The sequence below is a fragment of the Mustela lutreola genome, chromosome 7, assembly GCF_030435805.1.
Source record: "Mustela lutreola isolate mMusLut2 chromosome 7, mMusLut2.pri, whole genome shotgun sequence".
Classification (NCBI taxonomy): domain Eukaryota; kingdom Metazoa; phylum Chordata; class Mammalia; order Carnivora; family Mustelidae; genus Mustela; species Mustela lutreola.
The window spans coordinates 17,056,791-17,063,567 of record NC_081296.1 but is presented as its reverse complement, the minus strand read 5'-3'; positions in this window follow the sequence as shown (position 1 = coordinate 17,063,567).

Below are 6,777 nucleotides of genomic sequence, written 5' to 3'. Positions count from 1 at the left end.
CCATTGAATTGTTTGGCACCCTTGTCAAACATTAGTTGACTGTAATTTATTTTCTTTTTTTTTTTTTCCATTGAGGCATTTCACGTGCCATGTATATTATATTTCTAGGAAAAAGGAATCCCAGGATTTTCCCTCCTGCCTGGAATCTCCCTTCTTCATAGTGCATGATGCCAGAAGAATTTTTCCATGCAGTGAAACCAAACTGAGGGGATGGAAATATTCTGCCACTTTTCTATATCTTTCAGTTATACAAGTCTAGGGCTGGTCATGCCACACTTGTTTAAATTGCCCGTGAGGTTCACAGCAGTTTTCCCAGCTCTGTGGTCATCAATAATTTCAAATTTGCCAATGTACTCATGCTTCGTCATCACAGTGAGGAAATGGGACGATGACTTTGGTGCAGGGCCTCCTAAGAACCTGGCCTTCGCCTCCCCTTTCAGCAGTGTTAATGTTCTTGAGGGCATCTGTGGGACATTTGTTCACACTGTTACTGCAGCACGGAAAGATGGCAGAAAAAGCTTTTTCCCATTTTATTAATATTTGGTCTTGTTCTCCTTCCCTTTCTCATAACCGAATGCGTATTTTCCCTCCGACATTTGAAAACTGCATACTGTTCTCCAGCTGTTTTCCCCAGAACGAGACCTTGTGTATCAAGAATCCTTATTTCACGGTTATTATACACAATCTTAAAGATTTGACTGTCCTCTTATTTTACACATGCATACACACGAAGCACTAAATACGGACTTTATCTGAATGGCTAAATGTTGGCCAAGACAGAAGCCAGTTGTAGTGGGAACTTCTAGGATAAAGATATAGTCTGAAGTTTTTGTTCTTTAAAAAAAGCCTTCATGGGGCGCCTGGGTGGCTCAGTGGGCTAAAGCCTCTTGCCTTCAGCCCAGGTCATGGTCCCAGGGTCCTGGGATCAAGCCCCGCATTGGGTTCTCTGTTCAGTGGGGAGCCTGCTTCCCCCTCTCTCTGCCTGCCTCTCTGCCTACTTGTGATCTGTCTTTAAAATAAATAAAATCTTTAAAAAAAAAGGTCTTCATATTTTATTAAAAATTTTAGGTGTCTGAATTCAAAAGGTTAACAATATAGTACAAGAATAATAATAATAATAATATATCATCTAATAATAATATAATAATAATTTCTCCTGAATAATCACTGCTGCACACTAGTAAAATGAGATGTTTGTTTTCTTTTCTTTTCTTTTTTTTCTTTTTTAAAGATTTTATTTATTTTATTTATTTGACAGACAGAGATCACAAGTAGGCAGAGAGGCAGGCAGAGAGAGAAGGAGGGAAGTGGGCTCCCCGCTGAGCAAAGAGCCCGACGTGGGGCTCGATCCCAAGAGCCTGAGATGACCCGAGCCAAAGGCTGTAGCTTAACCCACCCAGGCGCCCCGAGATGTTTATTTTCATTTGGGATTATGGAGGGGCTAGGTGTTTTTGGCTCTCCTGCTGAAGTAGGGACTCCTGTCAGTATTGTCTCCACCTTTTTTCCTAATAGTAGCTCTGGAAGATGAAGACGTCCCTCCATCTCCCAGACATAAGGGGTTTGACCAGGACATGGGATGGTATAAGCTCATTGACATAGTCTCATGAACTAAGCCCTGGTTTATTGGTCATAGTCGTTCTCCAAGTATTTTCAGGAGTAAACTTCAGGTGTTGCCCTTACTCTAATTTTTCTTTCTGAGATTTCTGACTGCAATTGCTACTTCCTGCAGTCACTCGAGGAGATACGGGGCATGTGGCAGCGCAACAGTGTGTTTTTCTTTCAAGATGACAGAATCACCCTTGATTTCTGTACACATCTCGGATTTTCATATACGAACATGGATTTTGGTGTCTACCCTGAGGAGATGATACGTACGGTGTGAGGCACACTTGTATTCTCATGACACGTCACCTGGGTTACCCAGAACTTTCTGGGCCTGGCAGAAAGGCAGAAACCCGGGTGAATTCCTCATTGTTCCAGCAGGCTGTCAGCCCTCAAAGGCCTTCTGGATGTGTTTGTGCATCGCAGTGTCTGCTGTGTAAAATACAGAAAGAGCACAGTAGTTCAGGGGGAAAATATTTAGGAACACATTTTCCAGGAGGAACCAGGATTCAGTTTGGGTGACTCTTGACCATTTTTCATCTTCTGACGACTGAAAGTGGTAGTTAGTCTACAGTCATGGTTTTAACATGCATTTCAAATGTAATGTTAGTTTCCATCAACATAAAACTATAAGAACTGTCTTCCTAAAGGGCATTCGTGTAAGGCCCGTTATTTTACAGCTTAATTAATGAAAACAAAAATTTTCTGTAATGCTTTCTTCCTACTCTGTATTAGTTTTCAGGACTGGATTGAAAGTGATTTATTGTGGATAGGGTTATACCTGCTCGTGGAATTTTTTTCTGCTCCTGGGTTTTTAAAGGTGGCAGAGTTGATGTTCTGATTTTAATTCATCTTCACTAGATGAAGAATTCACAAATAGGACTTTTTCTTGAAATAACCATAGCCTGGGGGTGCGTGGGTGGCTCAGGTCATGATCTCAGGATCCTAGGATCAAGTCCCACATCGGGCTCCCTGCTCAGTGGGGAGCCTGCTTCACTCTTTGCCTCCCCCTCTGCTTATGCTTTCTCTAATAAGTAAATAAATAAATAACCTAAAAAAAAAAAGAAGCTGTATTTGACTGGAGCTTCATGTGGAGTGACAGATCAACAGAAAGACAAGGGGATATGAGACAGGAAGCAATGAAAGAAAACACAGAGGCGCACAGTACAGACAGATGTTCCTCGGCTTATGATGGCCTCGGCTTCTAATAAACCCATTGTTCAGCTGGAAATCTCTTTAGTTGAAAATGCATGGAAAACACCTAAGCGACTGAACATCAGAGCTTAGCCCCACCAACCTTAAATGTGTTGAGAACACTTACAGTATTGCACAGTTGGGCAAAATCCTCTAACAAAAAGCCTATTTCACAATAAACTGTCTGGTATCTCATGTAACTTACTGAACACTGCACTGAAAGCCAGAACAGGACGGTTCAAGTGTGTTGGTTGCTGACCCTCGTGATCACGTGGTTTGCCTGGGGGCTGTGCTCGCTGCCCCTGCCCAGCATTACAAAAGAGGACCCTACTGTAGATCGCCAGCCTGGGAAAAGATCCAAACTAAATGCATATCACTTCTGCACTATTATAAAAAGTCAAAAAACCATAAACTGAACCAAGGTGAAGTCAGGGATCTTCTGTACCATGTGTGTTAGGGAAGGTCAAGCGCTCCTGTCTGGCCAGGAACCATAGTGGTATGGGGGAAAGTTCCACAGTAGAAAGTTCTACAGCGGAGAACCACTAGGACTCAAGCACCAAGGGTCACAGGTTGCGCCAGGAAGACTGGATGCTCCTCTGTGGGCGATGAGAAGCCACGAGCGACTCAGGAAGGCTGCAGAGCTCTGGGAAGGTGGGACAGCCGAGGGCTGCAATGAAGAGGGACAGGTAGAGCTGGGAGACCAGGTGGGGAGAGCCTGCTACCCTCGAACAAAAGGCGACAAAGGTCTGGACTGGGATGACGGAGATGGTGGAAGGTAATGGGTTATTCATGAAACAGAACTGGAAAGCCATGGAAATGAAATAAAAGAGGGAGGGAAAACCGAACATGACTTTAATTGCCATCAGTATAAAACATGTTGAATTAAAATGAATTGGTATATCTAGACCGATGATGACATCACAATAATGGAAGGAAACCAATTTTGATTTTGAACCTGGTTAAGGAGAAAGTATAGACAAAAGAAAAGCAGAGGCTCTGGAGTCGCACAAATGTCACCGTTGAGATTCTTCCCCACTCTTCATTCCGTTCCCTGTAAACCCAGGCAAGCGACACCTGCCTCACAGCACTGGTAACAAATAGGGAAGAGCACACGTACCCGGGTCAGACAGGACAGCCAGGGATCAGCGGCACATGAGGAGGTGACAGGTGGTCACTAAACTGAGCTCAGGTGCATACACAGCAGTTTACATCACCTTGAGATGGTTCCTCCTGTGACCTCTCGAAGAAGGCGGCAGTGGTGAGGAACGTACTCCAGGAGCTTATTAGCATACATGATCTTCAGGCCATCCGGATGAGACTCAACGATCTGCGCTACAATCACGTAGCAGAAGGGAGAGCGTTTTATTTTTATTTATTTATTTGTTTGTTTGTTTGTTTGTGTTTTTGTTTGTTTTTAAAGCACCTAAAAGAGAAGTATGAACTATACACTACAGAGAAAAGAATCGAGTAAACCTTAAAAATGCACTTCGTCCTTCCTCCTCCCCACTCAGTATGCTTTCTAAACAGGAGGTAAGTAACAAGGGCACAAAAATCTAGGTCCCGGGATTTGGGAATACTGCTCCAACCCTGGGGGACACAGAGGCTGAGGGACAGAGACTGGCCTGAAGCTAAAACATCACACACACTCATCTGCTTCCCTTCTGAGCTTAAAAGCGAAATACTGTATCTGCAGACAACAGCTCTGTACCATCTTCACCCTGGCCTTATCCTCTACCGTCTCCAGAACAGGGAAAGGGCTGAGATGGAAAGTGATGGAAGAAAACACATCTTATTTTGCTTTAGTATTTTTTTTTTTTTTTGGTGAGGCTGAGTTGCAGGAGGTGAATGACAAGCATACAAACTTAAAATACAAACGTGGCCTCAGCTCATTTAATGACACGGAAACGTAAAGTACTTCCCTAATTTAGCATATTAGATTCAGTTCAATGAAAAGGGCATAAATTAAATAACTAAAATATTTTCATTTAGTGACAAAGAATAATGTGATCTTTTTCACCCCCACAGAGAGAGCTATGAACTCTAATAGGATACATACAAAGAACTGACAGATCATTTACTTTTAGTAGTCCTAATGAAGCTGAGAAGATTACTGAAATTAATCCTTCAATTTCACTTCTATCACTGGGATACTGTCCCGTTTTAAAACTGGAAGCCTTTCATCCTGAAGTCATGGTGGGTAGCTTTATACTTACCGGACAGAAAGAACACTCGCACTGGCAGGTGACTGGAAGAAAGCCCTCAAACGCTGAGACTGGCTTCATGACTTCTGTCAGCCTGAACTAGATGAAACCGATGCTCTCTAAATGGGAAGCTGCTGATTGCTGGCGGCCTCACACGGTGCAGCCCATACGCCGGCCGCTCAGAGGCAGGATACACTGACTCCCTGTATTTAACTGTATCCTCATAGGTCAAGAACACTGGGTAACCAAGTTCCGGACTTAAGGTACTACCCCGCTAACTCGCCCTTAAAAGCCCTTTATCTTTGAATATTCCCTCCCTCCCACCTTCCTAGCCTGGCAAACTCCCCCATGGTCTTCAAGACTTAGGCCACATCAATTCTGCGAAGACGCCTCCCCTCACGGACTTTCCCTGGGCACAGAGCTGTCTTCCAGCTCCTCCAGTGGGCATGGGCGCCTTGGTGGGGTCACGCTTTTTGGCAACTTCATTAACGTATAACTTAGGGAAATGGAAATTGACCTGAAAATGTTCTGATCCATACCTTCTTCCTAGGCAAGTCCCTCACCCCTACTAAATTAAGATGATCCCTGAGCTATGACATCACTGGAAGAGACCAGAGCACATGCCTGATTCCTGCCATGCTGATGGGCACCAAACGGGACCAACTTTTTCTTACAACCAGAAGAGCAGGAACTAGGAGCATCTTCAAGGAAGAGCCCTGAGCTCTATCGCACCCAGTCAAGAAACGAAGCCAGATTAGATACTCTGTGTTTGCGGAATGAGGTGCATGGGGGCACAAACCTTATCCATGTACGGATTCACCATTACTTGACCGACTAACGCCTCTGCATCCCGTGTCTTGTCAATTGGAGCGTAAGTCCAGAGGCAGTGCAATATGATGTAGACATTGGAAGTCTGAAGCCCTTCTAGCAGCAGACCGACCAGGGACTGCTGCAGCATGGCTGTAATGTGGGCTATACGCTGCAAGAACAGAGAGATCAGGAAAGAAGGTCCAGGCACAACAGTTTCTAAAAGCTCAAATATATGTGTATAATTTAAATACATATGTGTTATATATATAAAGCGAGCCTCTAATTCTACCAGAATATATGTAAGATTAAAATCCCAACATTTCCTAGAGAATAACAATGAATCTCTTCTCCCCATGATTGCTTTCTTTCTTTCTTTCTTTTTTTTAAAGGTTTTTATTTATTTATTTGTCAAGAGAGAGCACAAGCACACAAGGAGGCACAGGCAGAAAGAGAAGCAGGCTTCCTGCCAAGCAAGGAGCCCAAGGTGGGACTCGACCCCAGGACCCTGGGATCATGACCTAAGCCAGAGGCAGTGGCTTAACTGACTGAGCCATTGAGGCGTCCCCTCCTTACGATTTCTTTGAAAGTAAGCTGGATTCATCAAAGTGAAGTTTAGACAATTACTGAACGACAAAATGTTATTTGCCTCTTAAGCTACAGAGTAAATCTGACAAACGTGCATTTAAACCCAGTCAAGGGCTTTGGATAAATGAACTCTGACTACATCATATGATGTGTCAAGTTACATGAAATTCAGAATTAATTTTACTTGCTTAGTTTGGAGACTACGCTTGTGTCTTTACACAAAATCTATCTAGTGTGACATAATGGAAGCAGGGTCCCAAGCAGGAGACACTGAAAAAAAAAATTCAAAAAGCTAGCTTCAAAATCCTGTAGAGTAGCAATTATCATGGGGCAATGCTACGTCAAACCAAAATCATCCAGGAAATTTGCAAACAGCAAATTGAAA